Source organism: Lissotriton helveticus, chromosome 6 (assembly GCF_964261635.1).
Source record: "Lissotriton helveticus chromosome 6, aLisHel1.1, whole genome shotgun sequence".
In the NCBI taxonomy this organism is placed as follows: Eukaryota; Metazoa; Chordata; class Amphibia; order Caudata; family Salamandridae; genus Lissotriton; species Lissotriton helveticus.
Genome location: NC_136067.1, coordinates 734809116 through 734835362, shown reverse-complemented (window position 1 = coordinate 734835362; position 26247 = coordinate 734809116). Strand labels below are relative to the sequence as shown.

Here is a 26247-nt window from a genome sequence, read left to right as displayed (position 1 = left end):
AGACAACTTCAATGTGTAGGCTTATAGGAACATGACGCCTAGCTGCAGTATACAAGACCTCTCGCATATCTGCCGACACGCTCTAAATATGGCGAATTATAAATACATTTTAAAAGACGAAAATTGAAATAACAAGGTATTCCACATGACTACTTTCTCCAAGATAACAACTGCAGTCTGAAACTATACAAGCAGATGTATAAACAAATCACGCATAGGGCTGGGGAAGCGCAGTGTTACGTGTTAGATTCTGACCAGCTTAACACCAATGCAGGTATTACCAAAGAGCGGGTGGGCAAGTGGCGTGCCCTTTGTAATTTGAGGAGTAGAAACTAAAAGGGGACTTTTAAGAGTCGTCTTATACATGGTGGGGAATAGGGAGAAAGAACTGGCAGCTAGCAATAAACACAAAGACAAGGGTGGTAGCACTGCAGAAACATAGGGATGACAATAAAAGAAACCATATATAAGAACAAGGAGCAACCCAGTAACCCTAGGACCTGGGTAATCCAGTAATAGAGAAAAACAGTGGTCCCTCAAGGGGGAAGTGGGAACCTCTACTTCCTTGGAAATCATGTAGCCATCAACAGATTGGTTCCATTTCTAAACAAAACAGTTTATTCAATTTGTTCGATAACAGAAAGAACCATTGCAATCTCACAATCAAGCCAATTTGAAAGTCAAATGGTGATCCCAAACGGTGCAGTGCAAATGAAATAAGTGAGTGTAAAGTGCGCTGGTGTTATAAGTCTATGTACATAAATAGTGACTGATTCAGGATGCGATAGTTGTTGATACACACTCTGACACCGTGACATACTTCAGAACCAAATAAAAATGATACACTATTATTGTGTCAAAGTTCTGACCCTATGCATACAATTTAGACAGGGACATAATCAGGGCACAGGATGGGAAGCACCTTAGTGAGATGGATGTGGAGAAAACAGAATATACTTGTGGGGGTACTGTCACATCGGATGACTTGGAGGAGGCAGAACATTAATCCAAAATTGTGGTGTATAGTCCCCAGTCATGTATGTAACAATATGTGATACTGAGCTGGAGCCGTACAGAGTGGAGTAACAATCACTTTGTTGTTTGCTGTAATTAAGCATTATGGTGGTTAATTATTCTCCTTGTAGTTATTGGCCCAAGCCACAGTTTAGGGCTCATAATAAGAGGTCGCTAATAAAGAAGAAAGAGGGAGACTCTAGATCCCGGGAGCAAGGTAGATGGAGAGGTTCGGATCGAGACTGTGTTCAAGTGTGGTATGATGAGCAGGTGGAGGGACAGGAAGGCTATGACAGACCTTCCTCATACGCCTACCTCGTATGAGTCTATAGAGCAAACTCGTCTCCAGTTTAATAACACTCCTTAGTAGAAGATAAATAAAAGAAGAAATTTGCAGTACTTCGTGTTCTTATATCTATTTGCCTTTAGCTGTCCTACTAGCGATGCATGCCCAGCTCTCAATTTGAAGATACAATGAAGAAGTCTAAACATAGTCTGCATAACACAGTACTGTGAAACCGATACCATGCATCTTACGGACGATAAACCTTAAAATGACGTCCAGCTTTTCACAATAACTAAGAGTAGGTTAATTTCCAACTAACCAAAGCTAGCAAGAAGTTCACCACTACTGCTCCAAAGAAGGGAGGCAGAGAGAATAAGGAGGAGGTAGGACGAAGGAGAAGAGAGGGAGGAGATCATGCGATGGAATCCGAGGGAGAGAGAATATGAAGGAGAGGGGCTGAGAGAGGCTGAATGGGGCAGAGAGAGGGGGAGGGTAATAAAGAGAAGCCAGAGACCCAGGAGAATTGATAAACTGATCACAGGTAAGAGCATTGTACTGGCAATGGAGAGAACATATTCAAAAAATGGTAGTTTGGGAATATATCTAGATATCTACATGAAAGACTGTGTAAGCTACAGTCCATTGTAAACCAGATAACGACTGCAAACTCATTCCAAAATAATGCATATGCTTCTGAAGTGCCCCCTCTGAAACAGCCAATGTCCAACTAGCAAGCTTTGTCATTCATGAAAGAAAGTGTTTATATCACCCTGCAAATAGGGACTCTTGTTCACTCATCTCCGGTACCCACTTAAGATAGAGGCGGGCTATTGAGAAGCAACTGGGAGTTTACACATCAAAGGATCTCTATTATAAAGGACCATGGTCAACCGTCATGAAAAATAGAGAAAGTTGCATCTTCAATTTCTATGGTGCAAAAAGAATGTAGCTCTATATACAAAGATATCGCTAAATACAACCGCTCCATGTTCCTAAGGGAAGCTCATTATAAGATCATGTACGATTGGTACTTACACCCCCAAAAACGACACACTCTTTTTTAGAATACAACAGATAGATGCTGGCGGGATGTGGGATGCTGGGTGACTTCCACCATATATGGTGGGACTGACCCGCTATTCAACCTTTTAGGAAGGAAATTCTTTCTCAGATTAAGGAGATATTAGGGTACCCAATATCAAACTCCCCGGAACAGGTGTTGCTGGGGTTGCGCGATCCTAGCCTGGAACATCAAACCCTGGGAGACCGTTCCATCTTGTGGGTGTGCCTGGGGGCACCAAAAATGGCAGTGGCAGCAGCATGGAAGAAACCGGAGTCCCCCACTCTTTCTGAATAGCACGCCCGGCCGTGGCAAGCACTAGCCCTCGAACACATGACTGACACTATGACTGATTCTAGAAGGGGGTTTGATAATATTTGAAGTCAGTTGGTGAGGTTCCTGTTGGAAGGTTTGCCACTCCTTGCCTGTGGTCCCAGATTGCAGGCTCTTCATCTTTTCCTGAATTAGCCAACTTAGATCTTGCTGTGGACTCGCCAGGGGCCTTGGGCCTTAAACCATTTGCATCTCCACGCGTGGGTGGATTTTCCACTCCCCCATACCTGGGAACCGTGGACCCGCCGCCCTTCCCCTCGATTAGACCTTTGTTTGCTTCCACTATCCTCAGTACACTGTAGACATGTGTAACAAGTACCACGGGGTTGTATAGCGGTTTTCTATTTTGTTGGCTCTCGCTCATATTGTAAAAGTGCATCGAGGGACAATTAGAGTTTTAGATATATGTAACTTGATAGCGGGGGAAGTTGTACCTGAATATACCAAGGATTATGCCAAGAACTTGTGGGAAAGATTTGCTTTGTCTTTAGCTATCTGAAGATCTTGGCTTGCGCCAAATCTTTGTTGTGCTTCATTAGTTTTTAATCTTTGAAAATGCAATAAAAAGATTTTGACAAAAAAAGAAGTGCAAACATGGTAGTAGAAAAGATACATTCCTTGAGACAATCTACAGGGACTACACTGAAGTCCTCTATTGATTAACTATACAACAGAAGTCAGGGGCACAGAAGTACACAGACAGGTGGAAGGGAGGTTGGCCATGCATAAATAACAAATCACTGGGAGAGAAAACCCAACGTCTTAGTTTGAGTGATTCCAAGCACAAACCTCAGAATAGTTTGATAATCTAAAGTGCACCACTTTTAATAGGATTTTTATAGCCAGACCTAAACTTAATTTTTTTTCAGTGACAACAGACTAATTTCACCATGATTGAGGTCTAGCTCCGTGATGTCCAGCATGAATTGGGAGTGAAGAAGTTGAACGGTAGCCCACAATCTCCATGTGACAAACTACACTAAACACTGACAAATGCAGTTCTTTATCACTCTTTATCAAAAGATTTCAGCCATAAACACAATTCACAATGTGGGAGTTTTTGGAATTCAAAGAAACTTATAGTCACACAATTCTTTACCACTGAATCATAATAACTACCAGAAAACTAGAAATCAATGCACATAAATGTTTAAGGTTTTTCAACAATTTCAGGCTCCATTCACTGGGTTAATGTCTTTCGCAACTCAGTTAATTCTGCGCATGCACATATTTTTTTGTACCCTTGTAAACAAATTATCAAACCACTGATAGCCAAAAATAGTAGTATCCACAAGTACTGCTGGGGGCAGATGAATAGGATAGTAAAGTACTGAAGTACAATGCAAAAGATTGAACTGATGGTTAATCGAAATAAGAGTTTCAGCATTTTGATTTGCTACTTTTCTCTCTGTGTTTACAGAGCAGTTTACTGGATGAGAGTAAACTCTTGAGCAGAATATTGCCCTTATCTCTAGAAACTAAACATGACAAGACCGCCCTGCCTGGGAGAACAGTAATTTATCAAATACTAGCTCTGAAAGAAATGTATCCTCACATGTTTTCTAGATAATTCTGAGAATAACTCTTTTAGGAAATATGTTATTATTGGTTGCTGATCTGTGTTTCATACATTAAACACATATTTGTCATTGAAACTTTAAAGACATAAACATGATACAATCAATTTGTTTTAAAGTACGGATGTTCAAAATAGATCCCGGTAGGCCTAATCCATTTGAGATTTTCTTGATATCCACAAGAGATACATTTGCATGCAGTAAATTTAAAGGGTAATCATTTACTTAGAAATGATCAAGGACATCTGAGATGGCTCTTGCCATGAACATCAACACACCACTGGACTGTGTCACTGGTATCATAGGATTCTGTGAGAGACATTTATGTAAGTTCCTATTGCCATGCAAATATACAAAGGAAACCAAAACACAAATCCACAAATGAGCCAGATACGAATATGTCTGAGCGTTTTGACCCTACATGTACGATTCAGTCAAGGATTCTATCAAACACGTCACATTGTGTTTATTTGCAATTGAAAAATGTAATATAATGTAGATTTTAGCATACATTAAAATGAGTTTGTATGATTTATAATACAAACCTTTTTATGACATTAGCTGAATATATAACGTGAGGCACATATAGTAGGATTTAACTATTGTCAAATTATGAACCAGTTTCAAACGTTACATCAAAGTGCTGATAGAGTAGGCTTTTCAGCTCTATTTTTTTTTAAAGAGTCACAGGAGGGAACTGACTGTCCTAATGTTCAGTGTGATGGAGTGCCATTTCTCACCACGACTTCCTGAAAAGGATTCTTTTTAAATGTTTGCCTTTGTGAAAATTGTATTCCAGGTAGACAGTTATCACTGCTCTGAAGGGGAAGCTGTCCACCAGATGTGGCCAATGTTTGGACATAGTAGATAGGTATTACCCTAAACATGGATTTATGCATGATGCATGCCAGTGTAAAGAAGTTCTTTGGTTCTAATGGAGGTTACCTTAAAGAGACCAGAAAAGGGGATAAATGGTCAAACTCTCTTGTGCCAGACACGTTTTAAATCATGGGCAAAGTGGGCTCTGGCCCAGGGCCCCAGCCTTTTCAGGGGGTCCCCTGATGGAGCCAGCTCTGTACTGAAGCATCGTGCCCTGATGTTCTTGAATAATTCTTAAACAGATTTTTGAAATACGTTTTCCTTTAATTTATTTTTAATGTGGATGCAATGTGAGAGTCTATTACAGACATTTTGCAGACATTTTGTGTTCGTTTCGAGCAACAGCCATAAAAAAGAAAGAATCTTTTAGATCAAAACACACTTCAAATATGAGAAGCAAGAGGGTGTCACAGAGATTATTTGCAGTAATGTTGGTGAGCTGTTATAATACTGAAAATACCTGTCACTATCCTTGAATATTAGATGTAACCACAGTTAGAATTTGGACCAGTGTGCCCCTGCACTGTCCGTGACCTGGCCGAAGAGGGCATGAAAGAGCTGAAATTGGATCATATATTTAAAGCGGTTCTGAACATGGGCTCCAAAAATCGTTTGGCCCAGGGCCCCCAAAATCCTTAAGATGTCCCTGTCTTGTGCAAAAGTCAATCCTATCTGCTGCTTGAATTGCAGCTTTGAGGGGAGACAAGTGCCGGTTGTGAATCCCTGGGAGCGGGGAATTACTACATTCCAACCTCGACAGAGTAAAGAATTAAATTCCTAGCTTAAATTCTGTGTTAAAGGTATAAGGATTGATGCCACACTATAGCTTTATCCCTTCCTATTTTATTTATTTAGGATTTTAAAATAGTTTTTTTCCAAGAAGAAGTCAAAAGAGTTGCTACAGCCCGTGATTGTATAGTTACAATTTAACAGTGTGAGCTGAGACACGTTTCGACTGGAATAGCACAGTTGGGTGGGCATAGTAAGTATAAATGCTTTAAGCAGGTCAACTTTAGGTGATGGTGCAACATCCGGTTTCAAGAAATCTGACAATTATTCAACATCATAGGGTGAGGAATTTTTCAAATACAGCTGGGTGCCATTAGCATAAACGTGATATCAGATGTGACAATGGCTGAGAGGGGAGGCTAGCAGCCCAACTCGGAGCTTAGTGTTATCTGCATAAAAGTGACATGAGATGTTAAAACAGCATGGAGTGAAGGCGGAGGCTCCATTTAAAGAGTGAATGAGTTGGAAAGGAGAATAGCCCTGTTGGGGAACACCTTGTAGAATTTAGGGATGGAGAAGATATTGGCAATTTTTTGTATAGTCAACTGTTTCCCAAGTATGAGAACCAACTGAGGAAAGTGTTATTCAGGGTCTATCTACATTGAGAACTTCCAGGAGAGCTGCATGTTTCATAGTGTTGAAGGTAGCTAAAAGATCAAGGAGCATAATGCTGGAGGAATCAACTTTCTCAGTATACAGCGAGCATGATCTACTTATTTTTAAAGCTTTATTGTTAGTGCTGCATTCTGATATGAAGCCTCAGTAAGTACGTTTTCTTGCTGTAGCCTTTCAGATCCATGTCCATTGAGGTCTTTCGGACTTTTGCCGCAATGGGAAGTGTAGCGACAAGGCAAAAGTTATTCACATCTGCAGTGTCCACATCAAATTCTGTGCAAAATGTGAGGCCAATTTTTTTTTATCCCTATGGGATTGTTTCTTGGGACAAAGAGGTGTTAAAAAGGCTAATCCAGAAGAAATTACAACACAGACTAATTTCCTTGAGAAGCATTTCATTGATGGGTTCATTGAAATGAGGAGTGTTTAGCGTTGGTATTAGTACTGCCCAACTCTATTGGGGAGGCTTCTGTGAAAGAAGACCATGTGACCTTAGATGTTTGTTAGCTGACCTTAGAGTCCTAGCATTTCTCGGGGTAAGTGAGGGAGAGTTCTAGATTCTTCAATTTTTTACTCGAAAATGTTAATTAATCCCGCTGATGTTGACGACAGTGACTTGTTTCACAGTCTCTAGCTAGAAGCCTCATAAATCACGAGTGCAGGGAATCTGTTGACTAAGTGGGTAATCCCTATTCCACAGGTTATTGGATGCCCCACGCAATGTGGAATGCTTCATCATTGATAAATAGCTGGTCCATGAAGATGGGCCTGACCCAAGACGCAAAACTATATAATCCTGAGGATATTCCGGTAGTATAGTTTTCAGGCCCTCTCGCAACCGTAGAAAATAAAACAACTCCAGGGGGGTAGACATACTATCCCCAAAAAAGTGTTCCCGAGAGCGAAATATCCCGTCATGGAATAGATCGCCCCATACCGGAATTCTCAACCGGCGGCACATGTTCCGGAAGCCCAGTTCCTGGTAGAGCGCCATTTGCGGGTGATAAGTCAATGGTAGTCGAGCTGTATAGAGTAACGGGGCCTGTAAACGTCTCCCTATTCTATGCCATGCGTTGTACAAGTGACCGTATTTGCCTGCATTTCCAACACAGAACTGGGGGCATGAATCACACCAGACAGTGGCAGTGGGTGGGCAATCCAGTCTTCCGCCGCAATTTGTGGCATGAAGGCAGTAGGTTTCATCCAATAGTACAGGTAATGTGCCTGCGCACTCAAGTAATAAAGTTCAAAATCAGGGATATCGAACCCTCCCATATGATAAGGTTGTGTCATAACCGCCCAACAAAGGCGCGCTTGCTTGCCCCCCCACACTAGACGTATAAGTTCAGAGCGCAAGGTTTTGAAAAAATAAGCACCCGGGTGATAAGGTATATTGAGGAACATATGTAAAAAACGCGGCAAGACCACCATCTTTATGAGTGAAACTCTAGACGCCAAGGATAAGGGTAGTTTGATCCAACGGGTCACCGAGTCTGCCAGTTTAGTTATAGCCACTCCATAGTTCAGCCGCAATGTGTCTCCCTTGTCTCTCGAGAGTTGTATCCCTAAGTATCGCAACTCCGAGGAACACCACTCCAGAGGGTACTCGAGCGGGAATTCCGCTACAGCAGGCGTTAGGGGGGAAAACTGGGACTTACTCCAGTTGATAGAGACGCCAGACAGGCCTCCAAAGGCGACAAATTCCCGCAGCAATGTATTCAAGGTAGTTTGGGGCTCTTTGACGTACAACGTGACATCATCAGCATATAACGAAATAGAGAGTTGTCGTTGAAAGCAGTTAAAGGCGCTGGCTTTATGTAGCTGTCGAATGCGACAGGCCAGTGGCTCAATCGCAATGGGGAAGAGTAGAGGGGAGAGGGGGCATCCCTGGCGAGTACCCCTCGTTATTGCAAAAGTGTCAGTCAGGAGTCCATTCGCCAGTACTCTCGCCGTCGGAGCCGTGTACAGTAAGCGCACCCAATCCACAAAGATCGGGGGAAAGCCCATCTTCTGTAATACCGTAAATAAAACCCCCCATTCTACGGAATCGAAGGCTTTCGATGCGTCCAAAAAGACAGCAGCGAGCGGTATCTCAGGGATTACCGTTTGGATTAGGGAGAAGACAGTGCGGAGGTTGTGTGAGGTAGATCTCGTAGGGACAAATCCTGATTGATCAGGCAATATGAGTGTGGTCATGAGCAGCGAGAGTCTCGTGGCGAGCACCTTGGCCAGAATTTTGGCATCGCAGTTCAGCAGCGATAAAGGGCGATACGAGTCACATTGTGCGGCGTCTTTACCCGGCTTAATCAGAGATGTGATCACAACCTCTCTCATGGATCTCGGCAGCACACCCACTTCCAAGGCATCTTCGAACACCTCCCGCAAGACAGGTGCCATGATGTCAACATAACATTTGTAAAATTCCGCGGGAAGCCCATCGTGGCCAGGCGCCTTCCCATTGCTCAAGGACATTATTACGTCTCTCACTTCATCTAACTCGAGTGGAGCTCCTAGAAACTGTCGATGGGTGTCGCTTATCCAGCAGAGTGCGATATCCCCCAAAAAGCTATCCAGGTCAAGGTCCCCAGTCGCTCGTGATGTATAAAGTTGTTCATAGTGTGTTTGGAGTGTGTTCAGTATGCCAGCTGAGTCCTTGCACACCCTCCCGTCAGTCGTACTCAATTCTAAGATGGTGTTCGAGCCTCGTGCCATGCGAACTGCCATGGACAGTGCCCTACCCGGTCTCCCTCCCTCATTGTAGGCGCGGGCTTTCCAGTATTTACCCTTAAACTGCACCTCTCTGTGCGCCTCCGCTTCATATTCTGATAATGTGGCCCTGAATTCTTGCTGCGCTGTTCCTGGACCTCCCCGTACCATGTCTCTCTCCAGTATTCGCAGGCTATCCTCCAACCTCTGAAGTGTACGCTGTATGTCTCTCAGTACCCCAGAGCTTTTGGTGATGCACCACCCCCTCACTGTAACTTTGAAGGCCTCCCAGACCGTTTCCACACTATCCACAGTATCCTTGTTACGAGGAAAAAATTCTTCTATATCCTCCCTGAGCTCCTCCCGGAAAACCGTGTCTACTAGAATGTTAGGGTGCAACCGCCAAGATGGACGTGGCTTATTAAACCCGGGCATATCTATAGTCAGTAGAACTGGGCAGTGGTCTGAGTGTGTCCTAGGTAGATGTTGCGCAGTCAGGATATGTGGTGCCAAACTTCTTGATACGAGAATATAGTCTATTCTAGCCCATGTTCCAGTGTATGAAGTGAAGTGTGTGCCATCCAGCAGATCCGGATGCAGGTGCTTCCATCCATCAACTAACCCCTCCTCATCTACTATCCCTCGAAGGACATCCCTCGCCCCAGGGTGGTACGCCGAACATCCATCTGCTCTATCCAGTCTTGGGAGTAAAGCGACATTAAAGTCACCGCCCCATATTAGATGATTAGAACCCACATCCATCACTATCCCCCATAGTGCAGTGAAAAAATGGGGGTCATCAACATTAGGAGCATAACAGTTGGCAATAGTGAGTGTCTCCCCCCCAATCTCCCCCACAATACCACATACCTCCCTTCCTTATCTATACGTTGACCTTGGAGCGTGAACGGGAGGGCGCGATGCAGAAGGATAGCAGTACCGCTGGCATAGGAGGAATAGTTCGAGAAAACCCTTACGCCCGCCCATCTCCTACCAAAAGCGGATGCGACAGATGGGGGGTTGTGAGTCTCTTGTAGCATAACCACTTGTACGTTATGTCTATCCCAGTAGGCCACCAACTGTCTGCATTTACGTGTGTCCTTAAGCCCCCGTACATTCCATGATAAAAAGGTACATTTGTTAACTTCCCCCGCTCCCATAATTGTCAGCTATGTCCATCTTTCCGAAGTCACCCTGCGGCAGACAAATCAACCACACAGTGTAATCGCTCCTGCCAGTACCGATCAACCTGTAGACAACTTTGTTTGTTAGCACGTGTAGCCAGCATTCAAACAACACATACAACCCCCAAGCATTCCCCCTCGCCCTCCCAACCTCCCACTGAAGCGTCCCCAACTTGCCAGTTTCGTCCTCCCTCCCAACCCACCCCAACCCCCTCAACAGCCAAGGGTGAAAACATACCCTAGACCAACAGTAACTGTATGGGTAATACCCTCTAGGTAGCATTCCAGGTGGCAACACATTTCCCCCTCTGCTCCCCTAGCTCCCTCAGGCAGGATCCAACCAGCCAGTGGGAGAGAGGAGGGGGTACCCGGCGAGCAGTATCCCAATTCAGCTTCCCCCGGGTCATCTCCCACCCCCATCTCAACTTAAGGAGGAGAAAATATCAGCAATCACATACAGTGCCATAGAGTGGCCCATAAGTCAGTACTCACGCACAGGAGTCCGATCAATACAAGAAAGTCTGAAAAGAAAAAATATTTCGAGGTCACTGTTCATCTTCCTCCACATGGTCGCGTCTCCGGTCAGGCTCATCCTCTCCATCCACATGCTGATGTGCTGTACGTTTGTATTGCTTGATGAAGTCCTCTACTTGTTGTGGTTTCGCGAAGAACCTCTGACGCCCTTGAAAAGTGATACGCAGTCGAGCCGGGTAGAGCAGAGCATAATCCACCTGGAGATTGCGAAGTTTCGCCTTGACATCTAAGAACTTACGGCGCTCCTCCTGCACCATAGGCGTGAAGTCTGGGTATATCGTAAAATTGTTGCCTTCAAAAGAGAGTGTTTTGGAGGTCCGAGCCGCACGCAAGGCAGCATCCCTGTCCCTATAGTTCAGCAAGCGGGCGATGATAGGTCTTGGCTTCATGCCCGGTTTGGGTACAGGTCCAAGGGATCTATGCGCCCTCTCCACTATGAAATGAGGTGAGAATGCTTCCAGGCCCACCGCTGCTAGCAGGAGTTTTTCCACATAGTCCTCCATTTTCCCCACATTGGTGGATTCCGGTATACCCACTAAGCGTATATTATTGCGCCGGCTTCTCGCCTCCAAATCCTCGTTCTTGGCTGCTATAGTGCGTAGGAGGTCATCCATCCGTGTAAGCCGCGTCGTGTGTTGTGTCGAGGTGTCTTCGATGTCCGAGACCCGCTGTTCCGCTTCCTTTAGCCTCCCCTCGTGCACATCCAATTTATGGACAACAGCATCCATACGTGAAGACATCCTGTCCACCTTGTCCGCGATGGTCGCAAATCCTTGGTGCATTTCACGGAGGATTTCCTGGACATCTGTGGAGGTGGTCGGTTGGCCATCACCAGAGCCACTGGCCTCGGTCTGTTTCTGCTGTTCCGGGCTGGTGCGAGTCGTTTTTTTGGTGGCGTCGAAAGTGAGTTTCGGTTGGCGTGCGTCTGGTCTCCCCATCTTTGCCACCAGTCGGGACGGTTCACCACTATAAGCAATGGGCTGAGCAACTAGGATCTCTCCGCAATGTCAAGGGTGCGGGCTAAATCGGTCGCCGTATCCCGTGGAAACCACTCGCCGCCTGGGATAGGAAACCTCACAGGTTGTGCACGCGTGGCCAGAACAGGTTTCTGTCGATTTTTTTGGGCCGAAGGCAGTTCCACCGGTCTAGACCTATCAGCACCCCAGCGGTCTCATAGCTTATCAGGCTCACCGTGCACCATCCAACAGTCATCCCACTGAAGCTGCAGGTCTCCCAGGTCTCGAGCGGGCCGCTTAAAATCATCCACAAGTTAGAAGTCACAGACACCGCAACCAGGCAGGCCACAAACGGGTGTGCGTTCGTATTCTAGTGGCTGGGCTATAGCCAATCGTCAGTATAGCACCCTAGCCATGGAGAGCGCGGCTAATTTGTGCATATCCGGGCCAATCTCGTGGTGGTATCCTCAAAGGGTAGCGGTAATGAAGCCTTTCCAAGAGCGCCTGCGCCAGTCGTAGGACAGCGTATATCCCACTATAAGTAATCCTCTCCCCAGGTTGCGAAGATCAATGCCATCAGCAAGGGTAGGGGGGTGCCCTATTGCGATTAGGCCGGTCACCTGTCGGGGACCTAAGCGCCTCGTGTCGTGCAGGTTTCAGGGCGACCCTCTCAGTCAGCAACAGCCCCCACCAGCATTCAGTTCCAGCGCGCAGCCTAGCGTATCTCCACCGCTCCTCAGTACCTTGGGGGCAAGGCAGGTAAGCAGGTCTAAAGTCCCTCCGGTCACAGAGCTACCTTCGCTCCGGAGGCAGCTGCCATATTTGCTGGGTACTGGCGGGGCACCTGGCTGCGCTCGGCGAGAAGTACGATGTGTCAAGGTTCTTAGCGGCTGCAGGTTAGCAATGCGCTAGCGGGAAAAGGCTCAGCAGGGCCAGACAGACATCCACTCACGGTGCAGATCTCAGCTACCAGCAAGGGCTACAGTGTTCGTCCTCCGCCGCCGCCGCTTCGGTATCCGCCGGCGTTTTTGCGCCACTCGGGGCCTAGCCTTCTCCACTGAGTCCCCAGTCTCGCGTTGTCAGGCGAGCCGCCCGGCTGCGCAGCCACTTCCACTGGTCAGGATCGTTGGGGACGGGATCGCCTCTCCCGGCCGAAGACGGCAAGCTGTCGGCCCAAAAATCGAACCGGAGCTTCCAGGGATTCACTGCACAGATGGGAAAAGTTTCAGCCCGGTAGGTTGCCGAAATTAGGAGAAATTAAGGATTAAGTTCGCCAGGATGTGGGAGCCTCACAGAAAGGCATCCATTCACTAGTGCGCCACCTAGCGCCCCCACAATCAAGCTTTCTTAAATATTGTTTCCAAAAGATAGAAAAAAATGAATCAACTCAATGAAACGAAAACTTTACATTAAAGACTCTATGGAGAAAATACTGCGTTAATGTAATGCACCCATTAACAACTTAAAGTACATTTACCAGAGAAATCAGATTCACATAACAGTTTGTCTCTTAAAAGCTCATCTTCTTGCAGCTGTCAGTGTGTAAAAAAAAAAAAATCTGGTGCATTGGGAATTAGGAGATAATTTACAAGGGCCCCGAAATTGCAACTGCCTAGGGGCCTCCACAGGGTTGATTCCACCACTGGTTTTATTTGACACCAGGACTGTCACGAGGAAGACAAGGACTCCCTTGAATAAGGATTATCAGAAAAAAACCGGCACTGAAAAAGCCAAAATTCTGGCTTTTGAATATCAAAAAAAGTGTCATTGTTGATTTGAGTTTGAGTGTGATTGTGTGGACAGGTGAGCGGGCTGAATGTGTCAGTCTATAACCCATCCATGCATTCGTGCTCAGCTAACATTCATTCACCCAGTCACCAATCCACACAACCACATACATAAAATAGGCAGTAAACAAGCACTTTCAATGTAAAAAAAAGAGTAAAAAAATTAAAAAGGAGCAAAAGCCAGACCATCTATCTTTGTCAATGCTTATTTACAGGTGGAATTTCTTTGGGGCATAATTTTTAGAAGACGGTACAGGATGTGATTTGCTGAGTAATCGGGGGAGCAAACGGGTGCACTACCAAATCATGATAGAGCGGCGCTGGATCCCTTAATTGCATCCTTTGTCTTAGAATGCTGTACAGCACAGCTGCAGTGCCTTTTCTAATCCTTTGCACTCAGGAGCTCTACACCGCAAGCAGGAATCCCACTAACCCTGCTGCCGTTTCCTTTGGTGCAAGGTATAGTCACTATATCATTAGGACGGTTATGTGCTTACTTTGATGTCTTGTGTTGGCCTTGTCCGTTTGCACTCAGTACACCCTCATATCAGTTCATTGCATGATCAATGTTACAGAAGCCTTGCCGCACCACTACAGTTGCAGCTATGCTGTCGAGTTCACAGATCACTATGACAAAGTGGTGGTCTCATCTACCACTGGGTACTAGAGTCTGAAATGTACTCCCCCTCCAACCTCTTGAAAGCTCAAATGGTCCTGCCAACTATGGGCAGGCACTGAGAACAATGGTGCAGAGCCATGCTCAGCCAACACCTCTTACTTGGTAAACACAATGGAATTAGGCGGAACACCGTCCTCCATCATAATCCAAAATGGAAAAATGGGCTGGACGAAGCAGGATAGCCCTTCTTTACTCGATGCCTCCATGCAATTCAGGAACACTTGATTTGTAGAATCCTGGTCCTGAAACAACAGCCGCACAACTGAATTTGAAAAGGAGTTCCTTGTAACCCTCCTATAATATCAAGCTGATGATCACTGACTAAGAGCACGGGGTCCTGTTTTGCTAAGGTTCTCAACATTTTCGTAATTTTCCAATCTCCTCGGAATCATTTATACCACTGACATATTGCTTCAAAAATAAATAAATTTCACCTCATTCTGTATGGCAAAGATGAAATGGCTGGAGGCATGGAGTGGCAGCTCTGGATAATCTCCTGACATCACGGCATGACTTTTTTCAGCTGTGAAACAGACAAAAATTCAAAGTTAAAAGATAGCCATTTTAATTTTTTTTAAACAAGCTATAGTCAAATACATGTTTTCCTTTTAATTTACACGCTTCAGGTAGAAAATATTTGGGTTATCAATTGAATTGCTTCACAGAATTTACTGGTGTTGCTTGTGTACTCTTTTAGCTCAATTATCTATTCAAAGCCATCTTCTTAATAAGCTTTGAATATTCCACGCAGTATCTTTCTGGCAAGAGGCACATTTCTTGTAGAGAACTCAATCACCAATTGATTCCACAAAAAAAAACCTTAATTTAAACGGAGAAGAAAATGTCCACAGAGTCCAGTTTATGAAATTCCTAATTATTTCTCAGCAAATTCTTTATAAGATGATGTCGCACATAACCAACCTATCAACATTTTTCACTTTATTCATAAACAGAGGGTTAATTCATTGATAAGATGGCCATGCTCTTCTCTCTAGCAACATTACATGGTAGATAGTTCAATTTTATATAGGCAAATCAACTTTAAAATTGTCTCAACTTTAGAGAAATCAATACGCATCACAACAAAGTAAGCAGAGCGACCCACCAAGCATCTCACTCTCTAAGTCATAAAATTTCAACACAAGTTTTGTACAAATGTATTTTCTGACTCTGGGTCATGATCAATGTTCATTGAGAGAGAAACTGAGGAACAAAAGATATGGTACTACTTCGGTTTGAATTCAGTTCCATTTTGAAAACACAAATCACAAAGCCAGAAGACTTCAGCATTGTTATATATCAGACGACCAGGGACTCCACAGGGGTCATTACGAGGCTCTAATCTTCAATAGTTTCTTTCCAATTGATTTCGTTGACTTAGGCAGGTTTGCTTTCATTTTGCATTCTCACTTTGTCTAGGACAAAGCCAAAGGAGCATGAGAGGCATATTTCACCACTTAAATTTTTTTTCCATAAATTGAAACATTGTCGAATCACTTAATTACTTCCCATCTCCAATGATACAGCTTTGGACCTGTGACTGGTGCTTTGAAACCTTCCGAGATAATTTTATATTTATTTCATATATTTTATTTAAATAAAAAAATTAAAAAAGTACAGGACATATTCAGTGTTGATTTTGTTACCACAAGTTGCAGAATTATAAAGGGGGCGCAGAGAAATAAAGCTGAGCCTATGTAGCATTTCCTAGCCAGTCTACAGTTGAAAATTATGATAATTTATTTTGAGAACAGAAAAATCCCAATACACCTAACAAACAAGCAAGGCCTCAACGTCTTCTGCAATGGCATAACTTAATTTATCAGTGCGGGGGTTGCGTTTGCAAATGTATTTATTGCAATTTTAGAGCGATATAGGTCACCTATGCTATCTCAGAGCACTGGAAAAACAAGAAAAAGACATAACAAGGTCAGAAAACATGAGACACCATCCAGGTGGAGAGAGTTCTCACTCTTTAATGGCTTCCATGACGACTGCTTAACCTTAGCAAGGTACGGCAAATCACAAAATTGGATAAATTGAAGCAATTTAAACCACCAGTCACATGCTTCTCCCATTAAGTTAAATTTCCTTCCAGTCATGGAATACTCATGGTGCATAAAGGTACACAAAGATATGTATGCTAAACAAAATTACTAGGATTGGAAACAGGTTGGAAAGGTCTCTTCATCAAAACTCAGAACCAAGAATACTTCACCCTCCTCCATGGGCTCTTTCAAAGTGATAAGCCACTCAACATTATCCTTTTAAAGCCTGCCCATTAAACACGTTAGGGGCATGTGCATTCTACTTCATTTCAGAGCGAGTATTTAACACCATATTGAAACAAAGAGATACATTTGTATTACTGATCACATTCTGACTGCATGGGTCCAAATGTATTGAACTATTTAATTAATATTCCATGTGTTACCATGTTTCTTAATTCATCAATATAATAGTAATTAAGAACAGCCCCTAGATTCAACAGTGCACTAAAAAAAGACGATATAAGAGATTAAAAAAAATATAGCACACGGGTGGCAAGTACAAATGTGCATTTCTGTACTAATTTATATTCCTTAATAATCCACAAACATATCATCATCTTCAATATGTTAAACATTCTATCAATGTTCTATGTTCTCCAACATCCAATATTATCTAGGTACAGAGAACATGGCGCAATGCACTTACAGAATCGAAAAACAATAATTATGCCTTTAATCGCTGCTCCTATATCACTTCCTCATTTAACATCATATTTATCATTCAGACAATGGAAAGTGCCTAGTGTATTATACATCATAATCTCTGATAATACTGACTCTTATGATTAACTTTCGTTATGCTGCTCGCTTACCTTAGTTTAACTTGCATGAGGTTTGACTTAGCTGAAAGTATGGTTGAAAAGTTTGTTTTTCATGAGTTTCCTTGGAGGCGTGGCATGTGGCTGTTTGAATGTTTTGGGCCACGAGTCCCCAAGGATCTTCCACCATAGTTTTGCCTCAGAAAGGAGGGCTGTTTAATCAAACGAGCCAAGGATTAGAGTAGGTTCCAGGCTGCAGCTTAGGGGCATGCCAAATTCTAAAGGTAAGCAGGACCATTGCCCCAATATGCTTTATGCACATGGTTCTGAATGTAATCCTACATTTAACTAGGTGTTGGGGGTTCAGCAAGGGGTCACTGAAGAGCTTTTAGAGCAGCCTATACAAGTGTAGACACCGCTTTTGCCAGTGCGTCAACAAAGATCTTAAAAACTCAAAGCCTTAAGAAATCAGTATGGTCCCCCTACTCCAGAGTGGCCCTGATTCAGTTGGCCTCAGTTCCTCCTTGATCCAATATATCACTATTTTCCTACACTTGAAACGATTTTCATCAGTTATCCTTCTTCCTCCTCCCACAAGTAGTATTTGAAAAATACCCCCAATTTCCATATACAAAAAGGTGTTACCTTAACAAAATAATATTGAATTGGGTTTGCAAATATGTATTGTACAGTATACAACAGAAATTGTTTCACAATAGTTACCCTGTACATGTTAGTGTATTCTATCTCAAAATGAATACAAAATCTGACGAACAATTAGTTGCCATCAGTGTGCTATAGTAATTGTAATTTGTTGTAGATGTAGCACAATTAAGTGAATGTATAACAGACTTTCTTGCAGACATCCAGACATTGTTTAGGATATTGAAATATTTAAAATTGGAAATAGATTGTCTTATTTGGATGCAGTGTCTCTTCAAAATAATGTTCTTTAATGGGAAAGTTCTAACTATCAAATCAGTCAATGTTTGTACACCTATCTAGTCAGCCTCATCAGAGATCTTCTGTGGAACAAACATTTCAAGTATATGGGATTACTTTATAAATGTAAATAATAGTTAACTTCGTTCACCCACATAAATGTTCACACAGCTGCTTTGTTTATTTGTGGGCACACAAAATGCTTAGAAAATGTGAAAACGTTTCTTCTCCCAATGGTTGGGAGAAAAGACAGCTTGTGCACTTCCATCATACATTTCTTACTCACTTTTCCAAAATCTTATAGTGAACCACATAATACTCCACCATCCCACAGATGTATTCAATCTTCAATTTTTGTTTTAAGCTTCCAGTATTTCCTACAAACATCTTGCCTTTGAGTAAGTATCAGCTGAGAACGTAGGGACCTTTTAGCTTTGAATGACAAAAATATGTTTCAAGAAAATCCCAACAGAATTAATTTTTGCCTGATTTTTGTCTTCAAGTAGATTACGTAATGAGCTGCCACAGTTTACACCCAGTAGATGTTAATAGGTTTGTGTGACAGGCTTTCTTTATCGTTAGAGTTTATACAACAGTGGTTCTTAAACTGTGGTACGGGAATCCCTGGTGGTCCACAAACCCTACTCAAGGGGTAAGCAACTGCTCAGAAAATTATATAGTATTAACACATTAATTAAGTGCTTATACATGAAGAAGCAAAATGTAAAGCTGAACATGTTAAAACATTCTATAAATAGGAAGGGATTTGAAACTGGAGGCTAAAAATTAAGCTGGTATACTCAGATTGATTCGTGGGGCAAGTGCATTAAACAGAATATAGTAAGGAGAGGAGTGGCAATTTGTATTTAGAAAAGCTCCAACCTGCCCATTAATATTCTGATTTTTTTATGGCTTGTGAATTAAATAAAATATTTAATAATTTCTGGATTTGTTTGATGAATGCTTATTTTCGTATTTTTGAGTATTGTTTTGAGTTTTAAATCATAAAAAAATGCTTATTTTGGGGTTCCCAGCTTCCAGTAATGACTCAGTGGGGGGCCCTCAGATTCAAATAATTATTCAGTGGAAGGACCCCACGTTACAGTAATGATAAAGTGGGGGTCCACAGAAGGTACAAGGTTAAGAACCACTGGTATACAACACTTCTTCACTTGAAGCCAATGGGTGGGAGCTCATCAGCTCACTGCAGGGACTGTAATAGATGTAACAATTTCTTGTAAAACTTTTAAATAAACAGATGCTTACCAAAATATACAATGTCCACCACCTAGGTGTCTGGCTTAGACAAAGATGCTAAAGAAATTAAAAAAAAAGGTCTTACAAACCACCCTAGTAATAAGATAAAACAAAGCTATCGTAATAATTAACATAGTTATCTGCTTTTAACCTATTTGTTTGAGACATTCCATCTAGGCACAACTGCCAGGTAACAACAAGCATTTGCAATGCAATAGGTCTCGCAGTTACACAAGTTTAAGCTATTGGCATTGTAAATGACAATGTCTTTTATTTATCTTTTAAAACGAAAATAAAAGGCATTGTTATTTTCAACGTCAATAGCTCAAGACTACTCGGAGCTCTGCAGTGGAAACATTAACTCACCGAGCATTCTCACTGGGTGTGTTATCCCGACGTGGGTTACACACAGAATAATGCAACAGCTGCATTTACCCCTCAGGCATCTTACTGGCATTGGAACTTGTAACCTGTGGGTTAGCTTAAATATCTCTGCTATAGGTGCATGTATCCCCTCCGCTATCTTACTGGAATTGTAATTTGTGACCTACGGGTTAGCTTGAAGACAACTGCAGCACGTGCATTTATCAATTCAGGTATTTTACTGGTATGAAGCTGTAACCTGTGGGTTTGCTTAAGTATCTCTGCTACAGGTGCATTTACCCCATCCGCTATCTTACTGGTATTTGAACCTGCGGCCTGTATCTTAGCTCATCCAGTGCATCGAGCCCTGTAGCTCTTATTATTTCGAAACAGTAATGTTACTGGGGTGGAATCTGCCATTTGCAGGTTATTTACCGCCATGGAGTATTCACTCACAAATCTTCTTTACTCTAACTGGAACCTGTGGCTACATTTTATTCACATAGCTCCGCAACCGGTGCATTAACCCTACAGCTATCGTCATGCTAGAACACTTGACTTGTAGGCAACGTACGCTGTGCGCACAGACCAGCATTACTTGAATCAGAACACATGAAACACAAGTTACAAAATAAACAAGTAAAGCAAACGGTCCACTAACCACCTTGGCCACTTTGATGAGATCAGAAAAAATGCGCTGAAATTTGCAGAGATCTCAGCCCGCGGTGCATTATCCCACTGTGTTGTTGTCGCATATATGGAACTCTTGCCACAGAGCTTTGCAGTGGACGCACGTTGCACCAAGGCATCTCTCGAACTCAAGAGCAGACTGCCTCTCGGAGGCGCCAAATGGCCCCAATCTGTGGCCAATGGACCGCTCTGTGCAGCCCCGGGCAACCCTTGCGTCGACACCGACTGAAAAAACATACGCATCATGGCTGTGCCGGGCCGCCGCGCTGCCCGCGACGACCCGGAAGCGGTTGGGAAGCCGGCCAATGCCAGCGCGGCCCCAACGGGAAGTCCCGCCCCATCCCGCCGAGAGCGAGAGAGAGCTGCCCGAGGAGCCACGAAGGCTCCGCATTGAGTCCCGGTCCCGAGATGGGGGACCGGGTGAAGAGCGGCCGGGCGCATGGGTAAGGCGGGGCTCTCATGTGGTGAGAGAGCCCCGCAAAGCGCTACCGCCACCCGGGAGAAGGAGCCGCCGCCGTGCACCGCCAGAACAGGTAAGTTGAGTGAGAGGAGGGGTGAGTGGGGGTGGGGTGTACGCGTGCGTGTGTGTGTGTGTCTGTTTGAGTGTGTTTGTGCGTGCGTCTGTCTGTCTGTCTGTGTGCGCGTGTGTATGTTTAAGGGGGGGGTGCGTGTGTATATGCAGTGTGTGGATGCCTTTGTTTGTGCGCATGCGTGAGTGACGACGTGCGCGCTCACGAGGTGCAATCTCCAGCAGGAGACGCTCGTGACAGTTTGCTGTGCTGTCCACATTCCCCGGAATCCCTGCAAAGTGGCGACATAAGTAGTCTCGCTAGACAGCAAAAAGCTTCGCTTTTTGCTTTCGTCTAGGCGAGACCTAAAAACCGTGCTAATGAAATTAGATCACGAAATCAGACAGCAGAGAAGCCAGCACACATTCTACAATGTAAAATAGGTAGGTTCGTAGTACAGGTGTTTTCCATATATTTTGTTCACTGGTGGATAATTTCCACACATCCTCAAGTCTGCCAGAACTGTATTGGTTTGTAAATCTTAAACATTTTGTTTTTCAATATAATATTATTTTTTATGCAAGGAAATTTGTACTTTTCCATCCACTTTTGGACGGATTTGTGTTCTCAATTTCCCCTGGCTCAGTTAATAGCTCAATAAAATATAGCATTAATCATGTTGCATAACAGCGGCTAAGCACAAACCATTAGAGACGGTTGTTGTAAAATACAGATGATGAAATGAGGTCTCCGCGGACTACTGTAACCATGATGAGACAATTTGCACAGCGACTGCCTCTCACCTTTTCTAATATTTGAACGTGTTTACAGGTATTGAGAAAGATGGAAGGTGTTGTGATAGATAAATGCCACCCATTTGCGTTCCTAGGTTGCAAAGACACGGAGTACTTGGGAACGCGGAAATAGAAACGGCTGTTTTGTAATAAAAAAAAGGGCAATTTGTAGTCCCATAAGTAAATTCAAACAACGGACAGGGTAAAAAACGAGTTGATATTTAAAAAACCCACTGAGAACGTGACTACAGTACAATAGAATTGCGCTGAAACTGGTACACAGTGCACCCCTTTCCTTCGGTGATTTAACCGCTCTGCCACTCGCCAATAGAAAGTACACACCCTCCTTACACACTAAAGACAAACCTGCCAATTTAGCAGTTTCTGTCAGGACGGGAGCGTTCCTGTTTTTGTCAACCATGCTGCTAAATTCTGAAGCAAAAAGTAACACTAACTAATATTTCCGTAAGAAGCATAAAATGAATTAATATTTGAGCCAGAATCGCACTGTTATTTATTTGTATTTATTTTTTGGAGTGAAAATTAGAGAGTACAATCTAAGTGCATTAATTCCCATATGTTGCCAGGGTATTGTTTTGTTTCTTGTAAATCTGTATTATTTGGTTTCAAGTACTTTGCATCTTTGTTTTATTGTGCTTATACTTTTCACATACGTTTTGCACACAGGAGACTGGGTCGAGTTGAAAACGTCATACGTATCCCACCGAATCACATTAAGATATCTCAAATAAGTGTACCTGGTGGCATACCCTAAATGAAATTGTTGTGCAAATGACCACCCATTAAATTGAGCATGTATACTTTGCGACATCTGTATATAAGGGTACACCTCGTCAGTAGCTTACTGTGGGTTGCCAGCGCACCGGGCAAGTTAGGTATCATTCCACTTTTCTTTTAAAATGTTTTGCCCCGAATCATACACTTTGTGTATGATTTTCTCAAAGACAACTGACCAATTCTTGTAATAATCACAAAAAATACATTAATTAATTACACTATTTACACACACCTACACCTAACGCATTAAACACAAACCAAGTTGAGCATCGATTTGGCACAGATAAAGAAAAGAAGGTTAAAAATAAATCATGCCTGAAAAGTAATTAACACGATGGAGGATCACTTAATCACTAAGAAACATTTTTTAACAATATGTTTTCCATTTTAATAAAAAGAGATACATAGGGAATGTAGGTTATTTTTTGCACCCAAACTTTTAGGAACACATGACCCGACATATACAAATCCAATTGCAAACCAGGATGTAGAATTTGCACACTGAATGAATGGTTAAAGAATCAGTATGCAATTTGCAAAATGACCTATGTATTCATAAGTTGGATCACAAACTGTAAATTCAGAGGTGTTCACCGAACGACCGATTGCACTGATCCAGGATTCCCACGTCATTAAGTTGATTTGCCTGCTTCTGGGGCTTAACTTGAGCTGGTGGTTGCAGGTGGGGGCCACCAACACTCATTTTTGGGGACCGGCTCTAATTATTGTATCAGACTTTAACCCGATAACCATCGTGAGTGACATAAAAGGGCACAGAGAAGCTGTTGGTGGATTAATGAGGCACGAGGTGGGATCAAGACTGCACAGCCTTTCTATTCAGCAGCCAACATGCAATAGGGAAGGTCACTGGCTTCTGAGCAAAAAATTGGGCCTTGTAACTTCTTCTTTCTCAAATTAAGCACTACCTGTTTTATACATTTTAATGGCCAAAAAAGCATCAAAATATTCTGTTAACCTCGTGGGTAACATGCCCCTGCAGCCCCTACAACGCAGGAAGGCAAACCCCCTTCATGGAGCCCTGTTCAGTTTATGGCCTATGGGGGTGTGTGTGTGACCTGTGAGTCTCATGGGTCCCTCGCTACATTCTGTATGGCTGTCCCATCATTTTGCGATACACCACTGCAGCAATCATCTCAGGACTTGCCTCTTTTGGCAAGCTTTAGGCCTTCCATGATATTCACGAAAATCCATGCCTGGCTTCTTCACTACCCCTTTTGCACTCCCAGCATACAAGAGCTCATTGGTTCCATTCTACTTTTAAGAAACAATACATTAACTTAGTAACCTTCTATCAGTCACATCAGCCTCTAACCTGCTATACCAACCAAGCCACCATCTTGTCCACCACACAATATTAGCGAGCACTATGCAATAGAAAGAATCCGACACAAAGAAAGCAGTGAAAGATGCATTATGCCTTGGAAAGGCGACAGCTTTATTTAAGCTTATGATTAATCCCCCCCCTATGGGGTTGTAATGTTTTAGCTGCATCACCTGTGGAATGTCTTGAACATGTAATATTTATTTCTTCTGTGGTTACCTCTACGACTCTAATTTCATGATTTAATATACTCATTTACAATTTTACATTCTTTTTTAATGTCGTCTGGCTTTTAAAACTTACAAGGTTGTGCTGAACAATAAAATGAATTGACAGACTAAAATAACTGTGCAATAAAGTGATCATTTACTGATACCACGTAGAGTGGAGGTGATAAACCAGAAGATGTGTCATATGTTCATCTAGAAAAAGGAGAATAGTAACTATTTCTGTACTCAATGCAGCGCCGCTACTCAGCAAACCCGAAGAGAAAAAGGCTATTATGTTTTGGTTAAATTAGATAGCTGTAAGGCTATTATTGAGCACACACATATATTACACAAAAAAGCAATTTAGTGAAACAGCGATTATCTGCAGTCGAGATAGCGAAGCAACCATTAATAACAAATGGGAGAGGTGTGGCGCAGCGGCCAGAGTGGTTGACTCCGGAGCGCGGTGCTCACGGTTTGATCCTTGGCACTGGTAGCAGCTCAGCTCATCATCACATGACTCTGGGCAATAGCTCACTTAATCTACCTGACGGCCTGCCAGCGCCTGGATATCCTTAGGGGTGACAAATTTGCGCTTTACAAATGTGGAATTGTTATTATTATCCCTAAGTGGGCTGAGCCTCCTCTAACTTCCCATCGGATATGTTAACTTCCTATTTGATCAATTCTTGCTTTAAGTTCTTTTGTAGGGACGATTGAATACAGGCTTCCAAATTACATGGGATACTCTATTCTTGAGCACAAAGTTGACTGCTTCTTTATTGTTTCATTCTGGGCTTCCTAATTATAGGTAGTATCAGGTTCATCCCAGGTCCATCCACCATGCCACTCAAAAGAGGCCCCCTGTCCTTCTGACTTTGTATGGGGCTACTAAAGTGGCTAGTTTCACCGTGTCTATCCTTCCTCAATGGTTGGAAACTGGAACTAGGGTCCGGGAACACCTATTTAATAAGCTTCTTATCAACTATTGGGAGAAACGTTTCTTGAAGGGTTTTTCTTTAGCCATGGCCACAAGTCACATTTTGGAATCAAGAGATCGCCTCACCTTGCTTTTTCGTTGATGATGTCTTCTTCTGTTGTCTGTTTGGAATTAGGAGGTTAGAGCTCATCTTTGCCTTTATGACACTTGATTTAAAAAAAAGATTCCCAGTCCAAGACTGGTCTTGCCTGTTTAAGCATACGCCAATCAAGGCAACCTCAGCCTTTAGTAATGCACCTCTATTTTCTCAAGTAAATGTGTAATTATACATGGTGTATTCACACTCTTTCACTTTCATGCTGGACGCAATTCGCAACTGAACAAATACACATTTGCTGATCTAGCCCAAATCAATATATATACATGTTTAAGGTATTAAAACGAATTACATTGCAACTTCCTCTGCTGCACAAAAAATGTTCTTTTCAAATCGAAAATTCTAAAACAATTCCAATACTTCAGTATCAATGAACTGCAATGTGTCCTAAATGTGGATCAGCATCAATTCCCACAGAAACCACACTGTGCGTAGAGAAAGAATAATACTTTTTGTTACTATAGAGGGGATGAAAACTGTACCGATGATGAGGGGAAATTAAATAAATAATTAATGTTCCCCGTCGTCTGTTGAAATACACCCCCTCCCTCCCCCCACACAGCCCGCCCCACAGCTCTTACCTGCACAGGCCACAGCTGGTGCTCAGCAGAGGCTGATCACTACTGAAGGACCCTATAACAAATATTTGACAATTTGAGAAACTGTATCCTTAAATTTCACTATCCCCCACTCTATCGAACGTCTTTAACGAAAATGCGCAATTACTCACTTTTTACCTCAAATCTGTCTAAAAAGGTTATGCAAAAAATCAGCTTCTGTTGTGCTTAATTTGAGCCGGTGGGGGCTACTGGCACAAATGTTTAGGGGGCCGGCACTTATATTTCGTCATGAAACATTTACAGAGAGCAAGAGATGGAAAAACAAACGAAGCAGAAAGATGGAGGAAGAGAAAGGGGGAGAAACCGTCATAATAGGAAAAGGCAGGGACTGGCAGGAGTAAGATTAAAGGGCATGGAGTGTCTACTAGCGAATTAAAGAGGCATGAAGTGGATTCATGATTATGCAGCCGTTGCATTC

General features: G+C 43.1%; 1 protein-coding gene across 2 annotated transcripts in view; it reads right to left on the bottom strand.

Moving 5' to 3' along the window:
• Positions 1-26247, bottom strand: part of GPR63 (G protein-coupled receptor 63) — a 246393-nt gene that overhangs the window by 68318 nt on the left and 151828 nt on the right. The window contains exon 2 of one of the 2 annotated variants that reach the window (XM_078648227.1): positions 14834-14922. The gene's annotated coding sequence lies outside the window, so the exon portion shown is untranslated. Of the gene's footprint in view, positions 1-14498; positions 14631-14833; positions 14923-26247 lie in introns of those variants that run through there. The other variant, XM_078648229.1, reaches the window with a different exon arrangement.